This window comes from Excalfactoria chinensis, chromosome 7 (genome assembly GCF_039878825.1).
Source record: "Excalfactoria chinensis isolate bCotChi1 chromosome 7, bCotChi1.hap2, whole genome shotgun sequence".
Classification (NCBI taxonomy): Eukaryota; Metazoa; Chordata; class Aves; order Galliformes; family Phasianidae; genus Excalfactoria; species Excalfactoria chinensis.
The window spans coordinates 19,199,122-19,225,513 of record NC_092831.1 but is presented as its reverse complement, the minus strand read 5'-3'; the positions used below and the strand labels follow the sequence as shown (position 1 = coordinate 19,225,513).

Sequence of the window (26,392 nt, the reverse complement as noted above, 5' to 3'; positions counted from 1 at the left end):
TTCTCAGAATGAGTGGTGAGGTATTGGAGCAGGTGGCCCAGGCAGGCGATGAAGTCACCATCCCTGCAGGTGTCCAAGAAGAGGGTAGATGTGGCACTTGGTAACGTGTGTTAGTGGGCATGGTGGCCATAGGTTGATGGTTGGACTAGATGATCTTAGCAGTCTTTTCTAACCTTCATGATTCTATGGCTCTATGAAATATCACCTAAGTGTGTGGTGACTAAACAGGTTTCTACTTTCACCCTTGTAACTACTGTTTCCCTCTATTAATGTTTGTTGTTATCAATATAACAAACATCAGACAAGACCCTTGTATGAAACTATCGATCCATTTAGCCTGAGAAGGAAAATATCACTGGCTAACTTTGCTCCAAACCAAGAAGCAAAGGTGCTTGTAATCTGGGAAGGAGTATGGATGCATTTGTGGGATGTGATTTGTGTGGGTTTTTCAGCCATTGGTAAAAAGGAAGAAATTAAAACACCTTCCCCAAATCATCTTGATAGGAACTCTGCAGAACAAAAGGAGATCATGTGCTGTATAACATATGAGGATGAGAGGTAAAAGCTTCTTTAAAAAAAAAAACAAAAAAAAAAAACAAACAAACCTTAAACTTATCAGCATCCATAGATCAGCCTTTACCATCATATTTAAACTCAGAAAGATAATTTCCTGAATTTTGAAATTCACAGGTTCTCTCTGAATGAACAGTCCTTTTTGCAACACTTTCATGATGACTTTGTCAGCAGTATTACAGCTGCTTTCACTTTGCATCAGCAACAGCGTAGACAGATCAACAAGTGCTGTGGGGTGGGTAAGGCTGTCAGCTGCTTATGGTGCTGGTGGTGGTTGGTGGCACCAGCCCATTGAGGAACATCACTTATCTTTTTCAACTAATGAATGGCAAAGCTCAGAGGGTTCTGATCAGCAGAACAGTCTAGTTGGAGGCTAGTGGTTCTTGCCAGCAGTCAGTACTGGATTAGGGTCAGTATTGTTTAACATATTAGTTGGTGACCTGGATGGAAGGGCAGAGTGCACCCTCAGCAAGTTTGCTGATGACACAAAGCTGGGAGGAGTGGCTGCCACACCAGAAGGCTCTTCTGCGATTCAGAGACCTGGACAGGTTTGGAGCTGGGTGGGAGTAACCTCGTGAAGTTCAAAAGACAAAAGCAGGGTCTGCACATCTTTATTTTGAAGTTTGCTGAATTCACAAAGCTTCACAGAGCACGGTACAACTCCATTCTTCTATTGCATGTTGGGCATTACTTTTCATGCAGGTGCATGGAGTATGTGTCTCGGGCAAGAGAGGCAGCTGAATGACCTTCACACGGTGCAAGATTGAGAATTAGTGACACCTGTAATTCAAGCAAGCTGTGGACTCCTTCATTTTTGCCCACTAATATGCTCACAACAGAAAGCTTGCACAAGCTGTACTGATCACCAGAAGACGGGTCTTGTAAACAGATACTTGTGCTTCCAGCTTCTGAACTGTGCTACGTAATTTAAGGGGGAATACTTGTGAGTCTCCTCTTTTAGCACTGTGGAGGAACACATATTTTGCATCTAGTCATAGAGATACCTGCACTGGGAAAATCAAATACTTAATCCGTTTTATCATAGAATCATAGAATCATAGAATCATAGAATCATAGAGGTCATTAGGAGGTATTTTACATTGCAGGGCTGCTGGTCTTTTTTCTTCATCTCAAAGCATAGAAGTACAGTAATGGAGAGATGTTAGGAAAGATGCGGTAAGAAAGTGCATTATTAAGATGGTAAGCAATGACAAGTATCTACCTTAGCTACTCTACTATAGCCCTGCACTGGAGACTGCCTAATTAGCCTCCACCGCTCACCCCAGGGAAGGGAAGCTCTGAGATCTGCTGCTCTTCTGCTCCTCCTCTTCAGGATAGAAACTAAAAGCAGCCAGAGCAGCTGGGTCCTTCAGAGCCAGGGGTAGAGCAAGCTTTTTCTACTGCTTACTCTTGGTTTATAAATAATATATTGCATAATTTCCTCCCTATTTTCTAAAACATCTCAATTACCTTTGAGAACAAATACGTTAGGCAGTAGATTACCACCTTTTGAAGATGATTTGGAAGCCTCTTGAGTCTGTCTGAGAAATATGAAAACTTAGTAGATTTGAGACTGTATTTTCATAGGTTTTATATAAAGAAAGAAAGAATATATATATATTCTATTAAGAGCAGAATTCAAATTGGGTTGTTCAGTACAGCAAATTTCTAAGAAAAAACAACTGCTAGATTTAGAATGGGCTGCTTTTCAGGGTTTCCATCACAATTAAAAATTTCTTCTGAAAGTCAGACTCAATCTGTTGGCATGAATAAATTATGCACAACTCAAATGTAAGATGTTAATGTACAGCAACACAGAGATAGAGCCTGTTTTAACCCATATGAAAAAAATATAGCAGATTTTCAAAAGCATGAATCAATATATAAAATTCACAAATGCTTACTAATGCACACGGGCAACACAAATCAAGGATCCCTATTTTTCTTCAGACATGCATTGGGTTTTTCAGACATAATATTACCGTGCAATAAAAAAAGCCCAAATCACTTATCAAAAACACTGTCAATGAAAAAACAGGATTGCCACTTTGCTGGTGGTCTTAGCAGATAAAGCAAAATTGCTACTATATATCATCCTTAAAAGAAAGACAATACCAAAGGGGAAGCTGCCAGAAGGTGCCATTTTCAGATGTCAAGATAAGGGATGGACGTCTGAATTAATGCAAGACTTGTTGCATGTTGTCTGTAACAGGCAACCTGGTGCCCTGCTAAAGCAGACAGCAGTGCTTCTGCTTGGATGACTTTCTAGGGTGTATAACTGGAGGAACCTAAAAGAAACTTAAGAAAACAAATACTGGTCTTCACAGTATTCCTGGAAGCAACTGCTTTGGTGTCTTGATGATGCTGTAAGCAGTTCCTTAGGAGCTATGAGGTGAAATAGTGTAGAGGTTTGATAGATATTGGAACAGATATTGGAAAAAGACATTAGCCCTAAGAAGCCACCATCCTAGCCTTCCTAGGATGAGGTAGTCTGAGAAGAAACTACTGATGTGTTTGTGGTGAAAAGGTTGTGTAAGGGTCATAATTCAGAAACCAAAAGTGGGAATATTGATGCTATTAAGCAGGAGAATGCAGTCAGTGGGAACTACAAAAGTAACAGTGATGCTAAGAACTGCAGTGATCTAGTGAAGTGTTTCATATGTAAAACAAGTGTTGCCATATTCCTGTCAGGGCATGGAATTGCAGTTCTGTGTCACATGTGATCCAGCACCGAGATTGGAAGGAGTGACTGCAGAGTTGTCTGAGTTCTTAAGAGCAAGGAAATGACCTCTGGGGAAGCTGTGGTGCAGATTTAGGTTCATCTGGGCTTCACACAGCAGAATTTGGACCTGTCTGTGGCTTGCACTTGGGTTTGCTGGACTTAACCAAGATTTTCTTAAACCTGAGCTGTGTTTAGGGGTAGATCTACACCAATTATGGACAAGAAAGTGGATGGGAATGAATAAGCCAATTTCCATAGCTAAATAAGTTTGGTTCAGTGTTTGAGAAATTAAAATTCGTATTCTTTTAGTTGATAACATTTCAAAGAAGTCACTCTCCTCACTCTCCAGTGCACAAAATAACCTCCCTGAACATGTCATTTCTAAATGGAAGAATGCATCTTATCCTCCTTGGTTCTCCAAAGACTCTAGCTCATTATGTTTTCTCCTTGTGCTTCCCCTCTCTGACAGAGCTCTATTTCTTGCACACGGACCTGCTGCCAGCTTCTTGTCTTGCACCATCACGTGGAGTCTCTCTAAGTTCTCTGTATATTGGCCCTACTCAAAAAACTACAGCGTTTGGAGCAGAGTTGTTTGCCAGCAGGATGCCTTGGTATTCTTGTGCAGGATTCAGAGCCACTTGTGCACCCTTGGCCAAGTCACCAGGGCACTGCCGAGCCCCCAGACTCCTCAGATATCGGGAGTGGAGTTGGGAACACTGAATGAAGAATTTAAACGTCAGTCATAGTGCCTTATCCATGCCATGACCAGCTTCTGCAGGCTCGCGATGGTTGTAAGTAAGGAGCACTGTAGTGCTAAATGTATTTAACTGCTAAATCTTCCACTGAATATTCAGTGGTCATGTACAAAGCCCAAGCAGTACCTGAGTTACATTTCCCCTGGCTTACATTCTTCACAGCTGAAAGCAGGTGAGCTGACTTGCTAACTGGTGCAGTAATTAATCTTCAAGAGGGTAGAAGATACAGCACTAAATTGGAGCTCAGGTTACAAGGAGGAAATCAAACGAACAAGTTCAGTGTCTCTAATATCATACCATTTACTCCACAAGCTGTCTTGGTACATCAAGAGATTTAATTAATTCTGAGATCCCCCCCAATTGGTTGAAGAAAAAAAGACAAAACACAGTGTATGGCAAAAGAGCCCTAATCAGAGTGACCTGCTACGTGGTACCAGAATTATCGGTGCACCATACATGTGCAGTGTCGATGATAGACTGTCTGTGTACCAGGCTGTGAGGGAGCGCAGGGTTGAAACACGAGCTCCTGTGCTCAGAAGGCCACTGGGAAGAACATGAGGAGGGCTTAACTGATCAATTTGTCAAGGAAAAAATTTCACCGTAGCACTTAAATACAAAAAAAGAGTTTCTCACAAGAACAAGGCTTCTCCAGCACACGCAGCTGGCTTTTTCAAAGAAGTCTATGTGCTGCCTACCCCTTCCAACATCTCTCAGGGACAGGCCCCACAGCTCAGGGCCAGAGGACAAGCAGGGGCTTCTTCATTTCCAAAGATGCAGTGTTCAGAGAGAAATCACTATATGCTGTAGAGTCTAAGTGAGGCAGGCCTTGTTTAATTCTCTCTTACTGCATAGCAGCTGGGCTCCCTGTCCCAACTAATTTAGGTAGGAAGCTTGTTTTTATTCCATTAACTTGTGATATGGATGTCACAACTTTAGCTGATAGCAGTGACCACTGCCAGAAAGTCATCAAGGCTTTTGTGCCTGCACATTCACAGCACTCCTTATTATGCCTGCAGACTACATGGCAACGGACCTGCACAATTTATTCTAAAGCAGGAGGCACTTAAGGCTCCTCTATGTTAAAAAGGGAAAAGTGGAAAAAAGCAGATCCCACCTCATCTGTTCAGACAATGGCCATGACTGGAGAAGGACAAATTCAGAGCCTGGCGCAGGGCTTTCTGCTGGGCTGCTGGCTCACCAGGGTCCCCCATCTCCAGTGCATGAGTAAGCAGGACCCTATGTGCTGAAAGATACTGGGACTGGTTTTTCATGAAGACGGCAAGATGGCAAAATTGTGATCTAAATTTTCACTGCTCTTTTGATTTCAGAGCAGCTGTGGTAGCTCAGTGTATGTCCACGTTTCTACATGATGTCGGTTGCCTAAGGACCATACAGAACATTGTTTTTTCTTCAGAAGTTGATAAGTTCAATCCTCTGAAGAAGCTGTTGACTACCATTAGTAGTAGGTTCATTTGTTCTCTGCTGGACACTGTCAGCCAGCAGGGGTTTAGGCTGTTCTGCAGCTCCCAGCTCAATTATTTCTGAGGGCTCTTTGTTTAATATAATGGGGTCAAATTCAGACTGTAGGTGGCTGATGATTTTTGGTCCAATTTAGAATAACCTGTCTGTGAGCCCACCTTGAATGCAGTTAATCTCTTTTGTGAAAGAAAGCGAAAACTCTGCAAAATATTTGGCGTTTTGATCCAATATTTAGTTTTTATAATGTGAGCTGACTAGCAATTTTTCTGCTCAGAGTAGCTCTGATTATATCTTTATGCAGCCGTGATGATAAACTATTTTAATTCCTATATTGTAATGTACTGCCATGGAAAGTCTTTCCACTGAAAGACAGGATGCAGAAATGAAAATAGATTTAAAACTCCAATATCTACCATCACCTATTCGATGAAACTAAAGTTCACAACAAACTGAGTGATTCTGGTCACAGTTAGGAGAATGATTTGGTCTTTAGGAGGCATTCAGTGGCTTGGCAGCATATAGGCATTGTAGATTACCAGTTGGCTTTTTATATCCTGCATTAAATCTCCACCTTGGCTGACTCTCAGCCATTGGGCTGGGCTGTGAGCTTTCATGCTGCAGCTCAGCCTTGACATTTCTGTCTGAAGAACACAAGGGTGTCCATGGCCGGCAGTGTAGCACTCACCCCGGGGACCATGCAGAACCTCTGCAGAATAAACTGCTTCATTTATTTCCATTTTTTATAGGGTGGCTGAAACAAAAGTCCTCAGTCTCACTCTGTCTAAATAGAGTTGTGGTGACTGGACTGCTTCTCTTCTGCTGGATTAAGACCATAATCCTAACTGTAAGTCTATGCAGAGAGATCCAGGGAACACTTGAATATTTTGTGATTTTAATACTCAGGCAAATAGATAAGATGTCTGGAGAAGGTCAGTGCTGGTGATACAGTTTGTGGGATGCACCCCATATCCTGATACAAATCTTAGGTTTCCTACAGCAGTAAAATCTGAGTTCAGAGACAGTTTATGGCAGATCTCATAGTGCCTAGTGGCAGGCTGCAGTTTCCAAAGGAGGAGCAGGAAGGATACACAGTTTTCTGCAAAGTTTTCTGTAGCAACTTTTACTCTTTGTCAGCATTTTTCTCTCTATTGAAGTCAAAGCAGTAGAGAAACGTTGTATCACAGAGACATCTCTGTTTAATCTGAAACTTATGGTTCCATGCTTTGTATTGTACCTATTTTGACCCACCCACATTTGTTTCTTGGATCCACTTGTAGATCTGTGAGCACTTGTATGATACTACAAGAGACTCACTGGCTATTTATTGTGATGCCTGAGAAAGTGCTGGATATTCTGCTTAAATTAAACCTATCTGGATTTATGTCCCCATAAACAGAAAGGCTTAACTGTAATGCTTATGTCAGAATCTGTGCAATTTAGGAATGCTCTTCAGGTATAAACAAACAAAAACTGTTACCAGAGTAAAAGAGGAAGTCATTTAACAGAATAAGTCGGTCAAAATGAAAAGTAAGATAATTGCAGAATTCTAAATATAATTGAATTTGTGATAAAGGCCCATTTGATGATTCTGTGATTGGTGAAAAAGAACAGGAACTATCTCCACTTTATTTCTCTTTCTAGACATAGACATGAGTGTTGATTTTTGCTCATGAGATAAACTTTTGTTCAGCAGAAATGGATGCAGCTTGCAGCCAGGAAAGGTAAGTGGGGAAAACACGAAGTTTGCTATTCAAAAGAAAATATAAAAGCAGTATTTTATCTTTGAAAGTTACCACATGCTGAGTAAACAAGATGCCAAAACAAACTATAGTTCTGGGTTGGTTTCTATTCAGTTCTTTCTCAAGAAAATTGAATAAGAAGTTGAAATGGAGTGTGATATCAGTTATCAGATGGCAGCATGCTTGGAAAAACACTCAAGTCGTCGTTAGGTGACCCTATATTTGATATTCATATTTTATGTTTTCTCATTTTTTGTCTTAATTTGTAGCCTTATTTCTTCCTTACTTCCACAGTTCTACCTTGAAGAGTCCTATTTGAGTTATGCTCTAAGGATTTTCAGAATTTCAAAGAAACAGTATTTCCTTCCTTTCTTCTCCCCCCCCACCCCCCCTTTTTTTTTTTTCTGTCAGATGAATTGGCATCTGTTGTCCTCTCATTCTTCTCTGCCACAAGAAATGCAAGTGTACTTTTCTTGAAACTGAAGTTGAAACCAAGACTTTCACACAATCACAAACTCTTAGAAAAACCTGCCAGAACAGTTCCCACTGTGCAAACTACAGGTAAGCATCCACATTGAAACTAAGCAGAGCTTGTTGGGGTTTGGTTGTTTGTTTGCTGTTTTTTATTATTATTATTATTATTATTTTATTTATTTATTTATTTATTTTAAATGAAGGTTTAGGAGCATAAAACATAATCATAGAAGTAGGAAAAAACATCCAGGAGCAGATGGCAGGTAGAAATTCCAGAAAGTGGTACATAAGAAGTACTTCAGAGCCTTACGAAAAGTTGAGAATGCCTGAAAAGTTGTGTGAGATTGTGAATAAAATGTCTGGAATGCCCAGCTCAGTTAAGGATTTGGTATGGCGCCTCGCATAGATGTTAGTAAATATTGTATTGGAAAAGGATAGTGAGCTGAGCGAGAGCCTGGCTAGACAAGAGATAATTAGGTGAGGTGAATGGGGAAGTTATTGGAAAGATGGCATTGGTAAAAGCCTGAGAATATCTGAGGAGCTGAAACAATATTTTCATGACGACCTTGCCAGAAAACAGGTGTGTTAATGAACTCTGCAGCTGTAGCAAATTTGGAAGGGATTGCTGATTTGGAACTGGGCTGGAATATTATATAGGAATAACTTGAAGGGTGGGGAGGGGAAAGATGCAAGCTTGAACTTTATTAGAGATAAGTGTTACATTTAAAAAGAATTCTGGCTACTAACTGGAATTTGATCAGAAACCTCAGATGAAGTGAAAGTCATCCCTTAATCAGCTGCCTTATACAACTTCCAGCCACCTGTGATACAGATCTGGTAAGGAGGTAAACAGTTGGAGCTGTCTCTTAGTGTCAGCACCTTGTTGTATTTCAGAATATAGGCATGCTCCAGGAGCACAAGACTTGGTTAACTGGGTAATAATGAAGCTGAAAAGGGTATATGATAATGGCTTTGCATACAGCAGAGAAATGGAGAAAAGGCCATTCCACTTAAAGATTGATGCTAAATTAAAAAGACCATTTCAGGCCCATCTAAAATTTAAGGGACTAATTAGAAGCCTTATTTTATTTATTTATTTTTAATATTTCCAAGCACTTTGGGGGAAAAAAGTTGTCATTCATTTGAAGCACTGAGTCACCCTTCAGGCACTCAGTGGAGATAAACTTCTCAACTGCGGAAAAACTGCTGGACCTTTTGGTACAAAAGATCATCCTCTTAAGGATACTTAATGGCTGGGTAGCAGTCTCCTGTGTAAATGTATCCTAGTAATTATAGCTTGAAGTTGTACTAATCACTCCTAATAGAGATGGACTGTTCCTCCTGCTGTGTCCCTCACTGCTTCCAGATGAGAACTATCCCAACAACTTGGGATTAGTAAAAACACTTGTTATACTATTAGCTTCATAACTTTATTAATCTTTGATTATAGAACAGATGGATCAATCTTAATCATTCTACAATGGAAGATTAAATAGCTTAAATTATATCAATCATATTTAAGTCTTTGCCTAATAAAACAACAATTTAAGTTGGGTCATCAGTAGGGCTTGAACCCAGGGCCTTCAGATTAGCAACCAGGACTTCCTCCATTAAAAGAGTAAACCCATTAGCTGCTTGCTGTTGTACACTTGTATCTATGTACACTGGCCATTAAAAGATACGACTCACGCTGTGCCAGTGGATTACACACTGAATGTTGGGATTAAGAATTCCTAGGTTCCATTTGTGCCTCTCAGAAGGAGTTTTGTTCATGAAATTGAGTGGACAATGGGAAATGGGTCAGCTGGTTACAGCATTTAGATGTAGATTTATGCAAAATAAGGATTCCTATATCTAAAGATGCCTGATTCATGTATTTTGGGCTTAAAGACATGTAAAAGCTTAACAGTCAGATTTAGTGCATGTACTTTGAGATCTAGAAGAAAAAGAGAATTATAGATTCCCCATCCTGTCACTGTAAGATGGATGTAACTATGGGAATACAGTAAATACTGAAGGGGTTGATAACAATATATATATTTTAGTCACCTAGTCCAGGTTAATTGGCACACCATAAGCAAGAGGTTTTGGAGGACTTTTTATATCTGCATCATTTTTTCTGCATTGCCTAAACCTCAAGTAACCCCAGACACTCCTTGTGACCTCCCTGGGGCTAACACTGATTTGTACTGACCCAGAATCCTAACTATAGCCTATCAATGCCCTCTACCTGCCACCTTATCAGAGACAACACAGAACTTTAGTAAAGGTAGAAAATGACACAGATGACTGGATATAATATTTAATGAAAGGTCCAGTGGAGAATGGCTCAACGTATTTAACATGAAAAAAAGATCCCCAGTCTTAACTCTAAATTTGAATGCGCTATGTTTATAATGCGATCCTTCTGCAAGCTGCACTTCAGTGACTGCATGCAGAGAATAGCTTTGCTAGTGTTTGCAAACAGTGTTGGACTCATAAATATGAATTGCTATTGCTCGAAACTACTAATTCCTGATCTTTTTCTTTTCTCCTGTTGCATCATTTGGCTTCCTTGGTGGGTCTGAAGCCATGTTGAACTCTGGTTAATGCTGGAAAACTTCCAACAAAAAAGATACCATTGCACATTAGCTCCACAGCTGTAAATTAAGCACTGTAATTCTGCAAACTTTGCAGATTTACATATCAGTCTTCTTCAAAGCTTTACCTGCATACTTAAGATTAAAATTTTATTTGGAGATGTCATTTCACTTTGCTGTGAATCAGTACATCAGCTCTTCTATAAGTGCACTCAGTTGCTCCCTGAAGAGAGAGAAACTTAGCAGTGGTGTTTATATTTCCTGCTCATTACACTGTAAAATCCCTTGGAGAACTGATACATTGATTAGCACAAGTCAGGAGTGCATCTTGGGCTTGATCAATACATTTGTGTGTTGCAGACTGGCTAATGGCGAGTGTCAGAGTGCCCACCTGTTTGAAATAATTGCAGCGCACAAGCATTAACCTATTGAAAGAGTGCATTTATTGGGCACAAAGAAAAATTTATGACCTTCAACTACAAAGTCTGTGCAATAACAGTGACTGCCAAGTAGAGAAGAGATAGTTTAGCTATATTAAAATAGGTAAATCTGGAGTCTGGGGTTTGCTCCAGGTATTTAAAGACCTGAGCAGAGCATAATGAAGGAACAGATGTACCACTTGAAGCCAGTATGGTACATGAGTAGCCTCAAAGGAGCACTGGAACATAGAATGAGAAAAGGTACAACAGTGATCAAAACTAGATATCCAAATGTTCAGAAAATACACAAGTCTGCTTACACGCACCTCTCTATGGAGTCTTCAAAGCATGATATAGATGTCATAACTTCATGTAACTCACTCAAAATAGGGTACATTTTATGCTGTTGTAAATGATTTTATTTTCAAAACAGCATTTCCAGTTGACCTACAAAGCTTTGTGGACTGTTTTTAACTACTCTGGTACTTCACACCAGCAGTATTTTTCATTTTAAGGTCACAAAATGGAAGAGGAAGTTCTTTCTCCACCTTTTTAATCCTATAAACTTTTCATTTTTTTTGGAGTAGCTAAGCTACCTTCTTTCTGGACCTGTTCACGGCCTGGCTCAGAGGCCATAATTTTTAAGTTTTTTCTGTCTCAGTCAGTTGAACCACACTGCCAGTGTAAAGCACGAAGGCTAGGACTTACTTAATGATTTCAGTTTTTACTCTGATTAGCATCAGAGCTTAATACCTAAATTTGACACATGCTTTTAACAGACAGAAATATTTACTTCTATGGTCATTCTGTGGAACCTAGTGCATTGGCACTTCATATTTGTTTGATGGAGGTAAAACTTGGGTGTGGAAGGAGCCCTGTTAATTAGAAGTTAAGTGCTGCCACCTGACTTCACCTAGCACCTTCATTTTGTCCTTGACATAAGGCTAAATGAGGAACAGCAGTCCTAAAATCTTATATAAGAAAAGCTGGTCAGAGGGCTTGGTCCTCCTATTAAAGTGAGATAGTAGTGCTGTGAAAGTGTAAAGTAATCTTTTTCCTGCTCAATTTCTGCAGTGCTGAGTATGCAGAAAAGAGAATGTGTTCTTCTAAGGATCCTGGAAAGTGCTGTTAAGTGTCTTTCTAACATACCTGGAGAAGTCTGAAAACATTTTATTTACCGAGGACAAAGACTGGTAAGGGTGTTTTTGGTTTTTTGTAACTTCCACAAATGATCTAATATTCTTTTTAAAAAACATTAGAATGTTATTCATTTTTTGCTATTATCTTACAGAGGCTAGCTATATTATGAAACAAGAACTGAGCTTAATGTATCTTATTAAAAACTATTCAGTGTCAAGGTGCTGATGCTGTAACACAGAAAATCAAAGTAGTGCTGTTGTTAACAGTAAGTGATCTTGCTGTGTGCAGTTTTAAAAGTCTTTAAACAACAATTAAAGGAGAGTACTGAACATATAAAAATGCAAAGTGATTTTTTCCCTCCTTTGTTTTGCTGCTTATGTGGAAAACCTCTTAAATAATAGTGACATTCCTGTTCTCCTTTCTGTAGCTGTAGGTTGATGTATTCGTTATTAAGTAGAAGCTACCCCTCTTGGAGTTCTGTGACAAGTGCCCCTGTTAATTGAAAAGAGCCCTTTGAGGCTCATTCTCACTAGAGTACCCGAATGGCTGCCCTTGATACAAAAGATTTTGAGACATTAAGTGTAAAAGTATTTCAGGAAAGTGGTGATAAGTAGCCCAGAACAGCGTGTTCTGGTCTTCAGTATTCATCCACTGATCCATGCCAAAAGGTTTCCCCGTGGTTTCAGGAAGAGCAGTGGTAGGGAGGACACTTGGTAGTGTGGGTTCCAGGAGAGCATTTTGGATTTTCTCTTAAGACAGTGGATCTTGGTGAAGCGTTCAGCTTTTGTCTTAATAGTAGTGTTTCTAATATGTAAACTGTAACAACTTAATTATGCAGTTGTTTATATATACTTTAATGTTTCTGTTTGGATTTTCTGTCCTATGCTCATAACTTCAGATGGGAGCTTTGTTGTCCTGGTGGACACTGAGTGTATGATGCATCTTTTGGTTCACAAACTTATCAATCAACAGTGGCTGCAAGTGTAGAAAGCTCTGAGTCAAGAAGATGAAATTTGGGGTGTGGTGTTTAGTTGCATGTGCCCACTCTTTCCCTAAATAAGAGGAGATGACTGATCAGTTTCTCACATACACCATTCCTTGGTTGCCTCTGCAGTTTGGTCTATGTATACTGGCCTGATGAAGACCCTGACAGACCATATTGGAAAGCAATTAAATATCAAGGGAACTGTAGCTTGTAAGTTTTGTTTAGACCACATAAGATGTAAAACGCTGAAATGCCCATTACACTGTTGGCCATGGGTAATATCAGCCCAAGGAGAAGGCAGTCCATGGTCACAATCCTTTATGGGTGCTTATGGGAAGAAGGTGGAAAGGAAACTTGAAACTTTTTATCAAAGAAACAGAAAGGCACTGCCTGCTTGATGAGGGCTGGCTATAAAAAGGTCCATTATACATCATGAAACTCTTATGGTGGCATCTACACTCTCTATAAAGTGTTTGCCTGCAGTACTCAGCTGTTCATGTGTACCTGATATTAGTGTTTGCAACTGGGAGTTGATGAAACTGTAAACTTGACCTTTTGTCAGCCCGTACCATGTCAGGGAATTTTGCGTTACATTATATTTCATCACACTTTCTTATTTACCTTTTACATGAAACTCCAGATTCACTGGATGGACGCTTCCAGGGAGCAAAGGAAATACTTAATGTCAGCTTTTAGCCTCACTGCTCACTGTGTGAGTCAATGCCAGTATGCCTGGTGTTCATATCCTGAACTGAATAAGGCATCATTGCCTTAGGGACTTTGGGGTTCATGCTATATTGTAGGAACTTTGACCACATTCTCACATAATGTTCACACTGAACCCTAATCTCAGTGGGTGGATTCTTCCCAGGAAGTGGGGCAAGTGCTTAATGAAGGAATCACTGTCACTGGAGTTCAGGAGAGATTACTGCCACTAAAACATTCAGCTTTGAAATTACCTTTTACTGTACATGTGGATAGACAGAAAAAGAGAGATTAAATATGAATTAATTCTGGATACTTCAGAAAGCTCATTCTTAGGCAACATGGAACAAATCTCTCTAGGCAAACCTTGGAAAGACAGCCTGTTTAAAGCACTGCTTGAGCATTAATTATTCAAACAGCAAGATAGTCCTGAAGTACAGGCTCATAAGCACTACTTTTCCCAGTTTATACATGAGTACAAAAAAGCACTGACTTACTGAGAAGTACACAATAGATGGGCAGCAAAAAGCTCAAAGTTAAAGCTGAGGCCTCCTATTCCTGGCATGTCCTGCCCTTCTTGTAGATCTTTTGGCTCCAACTGTATGTGTAGCTGACACCTTTGGAATGTGCATTGTTCACAAACTGTAAAGAGTGAAAAATGATTAACAGAAATTTGTTTACTTGTGGAGAGCGTGTTCTTTAATGAGTTACTTGTACTGTTGCTGAGCTGCTTTGTTTCAGTTTGATGGCTTTGTCTTAACTGTGAGAGAGAGAGCATGTTCTTCAATATCTCTGTAGAAAACTTCTTTTCATTCTTTATGAGTAAGTTATTCTCTAAATGTTGCCCACCATGCAGTTCTGCAGAGATGTCTAGCAGAGGTCATGTCTATAAGAATATATGCATTCGCACTTCTGTATTTTTTTAGATAGACTCAAACAGTGCTTCACAGCTTTTTCTCTGTAATGATATTCCCCAGAAGACTCTAGGTGGGAGCTGAAGAAGATAAGAACTGCCACATTAATTACAGATACTGTAAAATTCAAAAGAAAATTTAGATGCCATCAACGACATTATGCAGAAGTAGATATATCGTGTATAAACAGTTTCTCTCTCCTGATTTCCATGTTTTTTAGCTTCTGAGCCTACAAGTGACAGTTATTCATTCTGAGCTCTTGATCAGGCTTCTTGATCCAAGGGGCACTCCAGCAGTTACAAGTCCAGTGTGCCAAACTGCCCTGAAGTAGGTACTTTGCCCCTTCCCACTCAGCAGCAGTTGCTTGCTGCTGGAAGATGCTGCCTGGGGCTCAGCAGAGCTGGAGGTGGTGGAAGCTTAAGCAGAGGGCTGTGGGTTTTGTGCCCTTTTTCACCAGGTGAGCTGCTCTGCTGGGTACCATGTGGTGCTTTTAACATGGATGAGAACAATCACCCTGAAAGCTGGAGAGTGAAGGAGGTGGGAAAATTTCCTACAAAGATCCTTTTTACCCTCTTGGTTTTGTTTCCTTTTCAAGCAAGGCCATTTTCAGTCTAACCCTAGCAACTACAACATAGGCTGCTTGGAAAATAGATGATGGCAAATGCTCTCCTGAATAACCTTGGTCAGAGATACAAATTGGCAGTGCTGCTCACGTTGGCAGCATTTTCAGTTGGTTCTCACTATCACTGAGAGTTTTCCTCTCTGCCATACTCCAGTGCTACATTTAGTGCAGTGGTAGAGCTCTCAGCTGTGATACTATTTCCATTTCTCCCCAGCATGAGAGAAACAACCAGACTCCTAGCTTGCAATCTGTCTCACTAATACTTAAGCTGGTGTTCACAGCCCTAAGGGCCTGTAGGCAATTTAATTACATTCGTTTCATAATTTCAAGTGATGGTATTTTGTAAACATTTTTAATGTATCGTCATTAATATGCTAAGGAAAGAAATCTATTTCTGCCAGGGAAGTGGAAATAAATCTTCACTATCTCTTTGGTCCACTAGTTTACATTTAGAATAGAACACCTTTTCTGAAAAGCTGTTGGAGACATATGCTCCCATTATTATCTCACAGTGATTTATCACTAACTCTAAAATAAACATTATATCCAAGTTACCTGCTTCCAACTGCCCTTACTGTGCCATTTCAGAGTATCTTAAAGGACCAGTACATGAATACTGCCATGGAATTCTTGTGGTTTTTGGGTTTTTTGGGTTTTGGTTTTTGTTTGTTTGTTTGTTTTTTGTCTGCACAGAGTTTTTGTACTGCTGTCATTCATTTCATCAAATTGTATTAAGAAGGGAGGGAAACAAAAATGAAACTGCAAACCGCAACCCAAGGTGGAGAGGGTGAACTGCTGCATGGAAAGCAGTTCTGAAAAGGCCTGGTCAGAAGGATGCTGATCAAAAATTCTAGGGAAAAGGGACAACTCACTGAATAGCCTTAGAGTAGCACACCTAACAAGAGGACTTTTTCCTGTATGTTTTATTCTGGGTGTGTCAGTGCAGCTCTCAGCAGCTCGAAGTAGGTACGGACCTGAGGTCTAGGTTGTGATTCAACTGTAATCTGTCCAGAACCTCTGTGTGTGGTCTGCAGCATCTCTGTGCTTCCCATTGACTTCTGCACATAATGAATCATGTTGTTTCCAGCGGAGTTGAGAAGAAGCAATTTGCTCATAGCTGGAAATCTTGTTGGGTGGGGGTTAAGGAAGAGTGTAAGGAAGAACAATGTGAGTCTGGGGAAAGTTGCATGGATAAATCTTAAAAGAAAGAAGATAACTAGAAGTCACTTGAGCATTTTCTGAAGACTTGATATTTTCATACTTTTTATTTTGCAAGATCTAGGTGACAAACATTCTGGTTTGTTCACCCTGTACTGAATTAAGGTGCAGCTAAGGGCTTTGGTCATGAGATGTGGCATTGTCCCAACCTGAAAGATGAGGAGAAGGAAGGATAGAGAAAGGTCACTCCCTGCTATCCACCACTGTCCCATTTCTCCTTTGTTTCTGGCAATCACTGCTGCAGCAAAAATTGTTAGTAGCTGCATGAGGAAAGCTAGCTGAGCTGAGGCACTCTGCTCTTTCATTAAGAATTTCATCCAGTGTTAGTAATTTTCCCTTTGAGCCCTCTCGTTAAATGTCCTAGGTGAATCCTGAGCGTTTAAGGTAACTTTCTTCTTCTTGGAAAGTCTTCTTTACAATTGCAATTATTTGTCACTACCTGACGCTATTAAATCCTGTTTCCACTAAGTTCTGTGTTTTTCTGTGGTTATTCTGAGATTGTTCAGTGGTCAAACTGTAGAGAAAGTCGGGTAATTAAAAGAAAAAAGAAATAACATTTTAATAAGTTATTAGGTGTCATTGACTGCAGTGGGGAATGCTACTTTAAAATGATAGAGTAGCACTTCTTGATCATAAACTATTAAGGACTGTGTTTATTATTATTATTATTATTATTTTAACTTGTCCATAAACTGAAGTATGTAAATTCTCAACCTGAAGGATCATATGTAGTTGCTGGATACAGAGTAATTAATGTTGCAGGATCCAAGAGAGATGTTGTGTTTACTCTATGGCAGTAAGCCTTGCAAAATAAATAAATAAATAAATAGTCCTTCTAGTTATATATTTCTTCAACAAAATCTCTCTAGTTGATTATTATCTGGTAAATTTTTAATATAAAACAACAGTCAGTGCAGAATACCAAAGTATTTTTCCTGACAAAAATATATGTGCCCTACCAGAAGAAGAGAAGCTGAGGTAAAAAATAGTTGGCATGCGGCAGTGTAGGATTGAGGTTTGGGGCTCTAAGATCCATTCTAATTATTCACTAGGCTGCTATGCTTCTGTCATCTTCACCAATTCAGAATAACACTTGGAAAAAACAAGTGACCCTCACTATCATACATAATGTGGCAGCTTAATTGGCAAGAAGGAGGTGAAAAGTTGGCTAGGGAAGCCCTTTGAGACTGATGGAGCATATTTCAGTGGCTTCATCAAGGTAATGTTCCCCAGGTGATTGGAGGCAGCAAATATTTCATCAGGAGAAATATATAAAGGTGCTTTAACCACAGAACGCAAAACATATTATTACAAACATGTTTTTTTTAAAAGAATCTTTCGTATGCTGTGTGTGTGGAGAAAAGATAGGAAAATTGGAAGAGTGTTAAATTTAATATCTGTGGTTATGGTGTGGGCATACCTTAAATAACTTGTTTGCAGCAAGTGAACTAAAGTAGGTTTTTAGTTGTAAAATATATATAGAATGCCTTCTCTCTTTGACAAAAGTAGATATGTATTTTTTGTGCATGTTTGTATGTAGCAGCATGCTGTTTTGCATATGTGCCCAAACCAGAAACAATACTGATGTACCCTTAATTTCCTAGTCACAGAGCCTATTTAGATCCATCTGGCTCACAAAAGCTCAAATTTGTTTACCATTCAATTTAAGAACTATTTATAGAGTCTAACTGTAAGGTGGGAAACAATGTAACTGCCGGAAGAAGGATTTCTGGTAAAAAGTATCTCAAATTGAATGAGGTTTTCTGTTATCATTGACTCTCTGGATGGCATACTAAAATTACAAGGAAAGGAGCTTCCAGAACAAATGTTCTTACTCTGCAATGTCAAAGAATAAGAATCAAAAATGCTTTGATAGTCAAAGCTTTACTCCAAAACATCTATTTGGTACATAGTCCACAGCTCCCAATATTATGAGAAGTATGTGTCCCCACACCAATGTGATGTTAGTTTTTTTTCTCGTTAGTCTTTTCTCTCAGAAATTATCAGATGTTAATTGCCAAGGTACATGCTAATAACATTCAGGGGTGCAGACCTGAATTCAGGGGTGCAGACCCCTGAATGTTATTAGCATGTACCTTGGCAATTAACAAAAGCTTTTTTTGTTTTGATCTAACAAAACACATAGACAACTGGAAAACATTCTCTTGCTGTAATCTGGGCACAAAATATAGGCTGTTATCACCAAGGATCCCACAATTGCATGAGCAGGTTAGATGTTCTAGATTAAGCTGTATAAAGTCTGAAATGACTTAAACATATTTGAAGTGAAACTGTTCTATTGATGTACTGACAGTTAAAACAGTTCTTGAGCAGCAGTAACTAAAAATCTAAAAATACATCTTTGAGGGTAATGGTGTTAATGGCCTTTTGAACCATGGGCTGAAAAAGAGTGTCATTACAATGGGAAACCTAAGATCAGAGATCTCTTCTCTAGCAGTTGATAATGTTCATTCTTAAATCCAATAAATAAAAAGTACAAGGGGATGTTTCAACTACACTAGTCTGTCACACTCTACAAAGAGTGTAGCATTCCTTAAGCTGACTGCTCTACTATATGTTAATTATTTATCACCAGAGAGTGAAAGGCTCCATTAGCAGGCAAGTGCATGTGAGATGATGCTAAAGGAGTGTGTATGCACAGGTTCACGAGACTAACCACCTTATTTGCAATCTGTTACTGATCTGGAATTTAGTTAAACATCTTGAAGATGTACAGAATAGCTTGTAGAGGAAGCACTGGCTCTTAAGTAATTGGCTGCAGCTCTAGCTCATTAGAATAGACTCTTGTCTGACATGCCAAATGTGCCCTGTGTTGAGCTGTTCAATAATCAACAAACAATTGTTTCTCTTTTCACATCACTCAGCATGACAAATCAGTGATATTAACCACATGGGTTAAGGCCAATGCCGGTCATTGTTTACATCTCAGGTTAGCCAGTTCTCTTTCAATCAATACAATGTCTCTAGGAATACACTGCAAGTAGAGCAGCATTGTAGACTTCATAAAAAATGACATGACTTCCTCCCCCGCCTATTTTAAAAAGAAAATAATAAATTATATTTGTGCAATTCAAATGGTGATGTGAAACTAACTGTGTTTTAGAATGGGAACTGAGCTGTTGGAAAGAGCAAGTTGTTTGATACCCCACCTGTTGGAGATACCAAACTAAACTTCTGTAAAATTGTAGCAATGAAGAAATGAGTAGTATTGGCCAGAGATGCAGAAATCCCAGATTTTTCTTATCACTATTTTTGTAAGCAATAGGGATGAAAATACAGAAAGAACTGTGGTGATCACAAAATGAAAATACTGACAATATGTTTTTCTGTGCTAAGTGTGCTGAATCCTGCTGGTTCTGCAGGTTTGTGAAGCGCTTCAGGCCAAGTGGAGCAGTTTGACACACTCTGAAGTTACCTGAAGGGACATTAGTTATATTTAAAAGGGGGGGGGGGGGCTGGAGAAAAATGTAAGGAAATTTCGCTGGTAGTATTGGACAACTCCTGATTGCTCTGTTCCTATGTGAAGTGCAAGATCTGACAAGGAGATGTTTCTCTTGCTTTGCATAGGACACTTGCTGATCTGCCCAGCTGTGGATCTCATTGCTGAAGCTTGCCTGATTCAGTCTCTGACTTTCTCTTTTAATCTAAAGGTACGTTTTGCAGTAACTGCAGCTGACTAACTGATTAATTAGTGGGAGTCCATCGTTGCATCTTTTGTTATCCCTCTCTTTTTCCTGTTTCTTTCTTTTCCATTGTGTATAGTCATAGGAATTTTGTTTCAGAAGTTTTGGTAACATTAACCTTTGCCTGAATCTTGAGACTATTCTTTGTTTCATTTGTGGTACTTGATGGTTTTGTTATAATGCATTTGACAATTTAATTTATTTTACTCAGAAGGTCTTAAACATCTAAAGATTATGTTTAAATTGTACATATTTCTATATAACAGATGATAGTTAAATTAGAAGGCAGAATAAGTAAGATCTGGTACTCAAAAGATACATAAATATGCTTAGTGTTAGTCATTAAATCTATATTCAACCAGACTCCCACTGGTCTGTCCATACATGGCTAAGCTCCCTTGTGCAATATGTGCTGTACCACTCTGGACCAATTCAGTGGGGGTGGAATTCATCATTTATGATGGGAATAGCAAAATAATTATCCCTGGAGATGGCTGAATAGCTCTTCCCATGCCTTGGCAAGCTTGCTCATTTGAATGTTTAATTATTATTTTTCTTTTAATGGCTCACTTTACATACAGTACATCACTGTACCACTGACTTTTTCTGTTCTGACTTGCACTGATGACATCACAGAAACAGTAAGATTATCAGAAAAATGGAAATAGATGCTTATCAGTGTACAAAAAGCAAAGAACTGGCAGCTACTGGAACACTGACAGGCAACTGATTCTACTTTAGTACATGTGAAGGGACTGCATCCCAGCCTGTGGAAACTGGCAATCAGAATTCAGCAACATAAGGCTGCTTGCCCAAGAGCCACTCTTGATGTGGAAGCATCTAGATGAAAATGCCCAATTATGATCTATTAAAACATTCAGTTAAAGCTACCATGTAGCAAGTATTTCGCAACTTTGGTAGATAAGCAATGTATTTGCAACAGCTAGTTCCTGTTTCAAATGTAGAGCTCATCAGTATTTTCTAGTGTGAACTTAATGATTTCCAGATAACAACCTGTCCACTTGTTTAAATTCTTTTATTCAGTTTTACATTTATAGTAAGCCCTGACATGCTCTAATTGTATTCTACAATGCTTTTAAACTTCTAATAAGCATGTAGGGCTTTTGTGCTATCATCTGAAATACATCGGTATTCCTGAGTCTTTGTGACTCACTTTAGTGATACTGCTAGGCCTGTAGAAGGCTTACTTAGTTGGTACATACATGTTTAATGTTAAAGGTGCTCTTCATGCTGCCATGGCATTTTGGCCACAGAACTATGGTGATGTAGTAGGACAAAGCAATAGATTGATAAAAATAGTTGAATGGATGTCAAGTAGGTTAGGGGTATGAAAGGTCACATACAAATGAATGTTTATGTAATATCATTGGCTATGATAGAAATGAAAAAGATATTTTGAGTTGTTTCTCATATAACTATTCATACAAAACAAATTTACAAAAACAACACCCAACTCACAACAAAATTGGACACATCTCTGTTTGCAGAGTTGTTTTCTGTCCATTATCAGGTGTTTCTTGGGTAGTGATAAGAATATGCTGAGTTAATTGAGGACCAGTCAGTTGCATCAGATGTTTTCATGATGTTGTGATGACTGTAGGTGAAAAAGTAGATTTTGGTTTTCTTAATAATAGTACCGTAAGGTTTGTATGTTTGTTTTTCCAGGGGTCTTACACCTGCTGAGAATGATGAATTTTTACCATTCATGGACAGGTAAATAGCCCTGTAAATTAAATTAAAAAAAATAATAATAATAAAATAAGATTTTTCCTTTACACTTGAGAACATTATAGCTTGTTGTTGTTAACCTCAGGATTCATGCTGATGGATGGAGTGTGGGCACAATTGTGCACACAGTCAGAACTTTGCCTTGGGAAGTAATAGTAAAGTGCATATCCTTCAATGTGTATTGTAACTTTAGGGGAGCAATTATTTGGGACCATCCTAATTGTCTGTACATTAGAAACTTTTGTAGCATTATTTTGATCTGTGTTCCCATTTTGCTTGTGGATTGTGTATGCAGCATTAGCAAGACTGAATGAGTTATTTTGGGGAGCCTAATGCTCTGTCTTTATCATCACAAAAAGATGGAAGAACAGAATCTGCTTCCCTGACTGCAAGCATCCTGGTGTTTTATCTTTATGTACATAGCTGAAGACTATACTGGGTCTCTTTGCTCTCGTGGCTAGCTAATTCCAGCACCAGGTACCTTTGGCAGTAATTTGTATCCATGATGGTACCTATGATTCCTCTGTGAAGTGGGCATGTCCATTTCTATCCACAATTCTTTAACTCTAATTGAGTTACTGGAATGCAGTAGCCTTAAACACGTCTTGGAATCTATAGAGTAGGTGACAGCCTTCATACCAGTGTGCTATGCCTTGGTTCTCCTACTGTTGCTGGGTCTTGCTGCAGATACCTGAAGAAATTCATAGACACCCTGCTTGGGCTGTTATCTACCTGGAAGGTAGCTTCTCTAATGTGTAGACATGCAAGGAGGAACAGAGCAAAAATTTTTTGGAAAGGCACCTGCTTTAAAATAGGCAGACACTTTTTTATTTTTATTTTTATTTTCCTCTCCAATCAGTGAAAATGGAGGTTTATCCTCCAAATTCAGTTCCTGTTTCTCAGGTTGTGAAGTGTCTGTTCCAGGAGTCTCAATCCCTCCTGAGTTTTATATTATTTTTATTTTTTTTTCTGAGCATGAAGCTAAAAACTAGCTAGCTGTGCTTATGTAAAAGACAGTGGATGTTATTATTGGTAGTCTTATTACTAACAAGAACAGTAAGAAAAAACAAACTTATCATGAATCACCAGAGTACCTTAGCTAAACGCAAGGTACTTCCCAAATCCCCTCAGCATATAAAAGCTAATGTCTTCCAGAAAATGAATCTGACCCTACTCCACTCCTCCCTTTCTGAACTTGGTCAGATTTGCTCTCGGTTAAGGTACTCACAACAGCATATGTTGAAATCTAGTGCAGAGTACTTTGGCTTCTAGTTCTGTTATCTAATGGGAGACATTTCTGTTTGTATTCTTCAGCTGTCTTAGGAAAAGGGTGGATGTGCTTCTCATGCCATCACACTCCATCCATGCAGCCTGGGCTGCCTCACTTCTCCAGCTAATGTTAGGCTTGGAGGTCCCTTGTATTTATGTCTTGTAAAGATCCTACTGCATTGTCAGCACTTAACACCAGATAGTTATTCTGGAGCCAGATGCTCCCCATCATAGGCCAGAAGTCACCTCTATTGATCAAATACAGTGTTTATTTTATCTCCATTCAGGCAAGAGTATGGTTGGCTCACCCTCACTGTATATTATATCATTTGAGTAGTAAAAGAAAAGTAACCCACTGAAAGAATATGTAATATGAAGTAATACGCTTGTATGCAGGCAACGTTGCTTTATATTCCTAGAAAGTTAAATCAAAGTCCCACTGAAATGATAGAGATACTGTTGCCGACCTAAATATAAGTGGGAGATGATGCATTTTCCCATTCAATTTGTCTGAGCAGCTGGTTAATAGTTCTTACCATTCATTAATAGCATCTAGTCAGTTGTTACATCTTAACTCCAAATTAACTGTATAAAGAGTAAGCAAACAATTTTAGTGAAAACTGACTCTAATGCTACTAATTTGATCACTTAGTAACAAGATTCCACACCATGACATGAGACAGTGCGAGTACTGAGGAGAGCAGATGTTAGGACTTTGCACCTAGCTTGCTTTTGAACTGCGTGCAATATTTTACTAGCTGTACGAGGGGGATGTTATGAGAATAAATAAATAGAGGCAAAAGGAAAGATGTTATTAATTGCATCAGTTAAACCTTAAGTTGCAGGCAGACGTTAGGCATGGCTGCTCATATCAGGACCCAGATTCCAAACCAGAAAACACTCAAAGTGCTTCCCCTAGCAGCACCTGGCTTTTTGGCAGTCTGTGCATTTGGGCACTGATGACTCTGGATTTGCTTCTTAGTTTTTCAAATGGTTGGACTGCAGAAGCCCTGGACAAAACAACAAAGCCCTTTCCCCCGTAGCACATTCCATGTAGCATTTCTCTTTTCCTGAACTGATTTCCTACTGTCATGTAAGCAGTAGTAGAACTGCCTACTTCAGTAATACAGTAATACTTTAATGCTTCTAAAAGCAGAACCTTAAATGTTTGTTCCCATCTTTCTTTTGCAGATCAGCCACTGATTGTGACTGTGTAATGTCCAATGTGAGTATGCCCTGCCTGTAAATGAGGAAAGGGCTCAAAGTGCTTACATATTCCTGCATATCCTTAATGGATTTAAGCCAGTAGTATGTCAAAGTGAAATATGTTATACTGATATATAATGAAGCTCTCTCTTAAAGCAAGTTACAGTAAAGGAGGGAATTACTTATGTTTTCTTTCTATACCTTTCACCAAAGGCTTTTACAATGATATTAAATATTAACTCTGTATAGGTTTAATCCCAAGCCACAGCAGCAGCCTTAAGGTTAATAGTCCTTTTAATTAAAGGATAAGTCAGTTATTGAACACAGAAGCTAATCACAAAAGGATTACCACTGAAAATGAACATAGTCTGTGCAATTAGTCTGATAATTAAGACTTAAGTACTGGACAGAGATCAAAGTGCTTGTAATCTGCAATAAAGTTCCTAGAGTTGTAAGGATTTTCAAAATGTTAGCTTGTGCTTTATTGCACCTTCCATTTATTGTGTACCCATGATAGCAGCAAACACATTTTCCCAATGGATATCAGCATGTATAACTGCAACAGCTGTTACTACATAAGCCTGGTGTTTCTCACAATATGATTACTCTGTCAACGACTACCATAAAAGGTGGCATCTGTATTCATCAAACAGAGTTATCAATAAATGTAAAGCCATACAACAATTAGAGATCTCCAAGGAAGAACAAATCCAACCAAAAAAAAAAAAGTCAACTACACTATTTAATTACTAAGATTGTTAATCAATAAAATGCCTTCATAACTTTTAATTAAATTTTTATTTGAAGTGGATGTTTAGAGAATCTGATTCTTTGTTTTCATATATATATTTTTTTAACAGTTGCACTACTAAAGTACTGGTGGCATCTGCGAGCAGCCGTCCTCGAGGGGACACTTCATGTCTGTAATTGCATTTTGTCACCTACAGAGGGTGTTAAGAATCTTGTTAAAAATAAGGGAAATAGTTAAGAGACATCTCACTGTAGCCATTACTATAGTACAAATTACCAGGTAGAGCAATCCAGAAGCTGTCAGGAAAGGTTAGTAAGAAAGAGTGTCAGGAAATCAACCATTCAGCAATTCATCACAGCCTAACACTAGCTCTAAAATGAAAGCTTTAAAACAGCATTGTTTTATGAAGTAACGGACATTATCTTTTTTCTTTCCTTTTTTATTTTTTATTCTGCAGCAGTGAATAAAGATAACAAGGAAAGTGGTTCTCCTGTGAAAGATATAAAGATGTAGGGGATCAAAAATGTAAATTACTTTATTGCATAAATTTGCAAGCAAGGTAAAAATGAGAGGGAGGTTGTTTAGAACAGAAGGAGCCCGTTGCTGTGTATTACTTCTCCTTCGTTTTTATTTTAATTTTGGAGTAGGACTGTAATTTTGCAACCTTTGCATAGGTGAAGACTAGCAGGTTTTCCAGTCTGGACTCTGAAAGCTCTCTAAGATATCATAGAAACGGATAGAATTTGCTTTTCAGATAGTTGTACAAGCATAGTCTTGACACTGGTTGTAACGCAGGTTACCTTTGTTAGGGGTTATTGGAAGAGTTTGTTAACCTTTGTTTCAGTAGCAGATAACTCAGAGGAAGAGGGAGATAACATTTCAGGACTTGGTCAGTAAGCACCTTTTGATGTTGACTATTGACAGTGTTCCTCCATGGGTTACCGGAGCTGGAATCAGTACAGGGCAAAAGCCCTTAACCATTTCATGATCAGTCAATGGGCCCTATGTAAAAGGATTCCATCCTGTAGCTGCTGTTCTGCTGGGCTTGTGGAGATTCTGTATGTTCACCATGAAGTTCAAAATTGTCAGTCTTGGGCACTGCACTGCCTTCTCAACAAGCAGCATCAAGGCATTGAACAAAGCATGGCAGAGCTGTGTGAGGACTGCTGTGATGCTGCTGTGGCACTATCTGTTCTGTTTTACACAGGTGTTGGTATGATGTACTCTCTGAGGAATATGACTGCTGTTGGTTGTGTTTCTTCACTGTTTTTTGTCTTGCTGTAATTATGGAAAATGACAGAGTCAAAGAATTTGTCATTATATACATACTACAAATTCAAATTACTGAGGCATTTATCAGCATCAGAGCAAAAAAAGAGTGTGTTTTAT

The 26,392-nt window shown here is 39.0% G+C and overlaps 1 long non-coding RNA gene across 1 annotated transcript; it reads left to right on the top strand.

Moving 5' to 3' along the window:
- The first annotated feature begins 11,789 nt into the window (after positions 1 to 11,789).
- On the top strand, positions 11,790 to 24,875 carry LOC140255169 (uncharacterized). Its single transcript, XR_011904414.1, has 4 exons — positions 11,790 to 11,933; positions 19,913 to 19,995; positions 21,715 to 21,762; positions 24,238 to 24,875. It is a non-coding gene; the product is annotated as an uncharacterized lncRNA (long non-coding RNA).
- Positions 24,876 to 26,392: the final 1,517 nt, after the last annotated feature.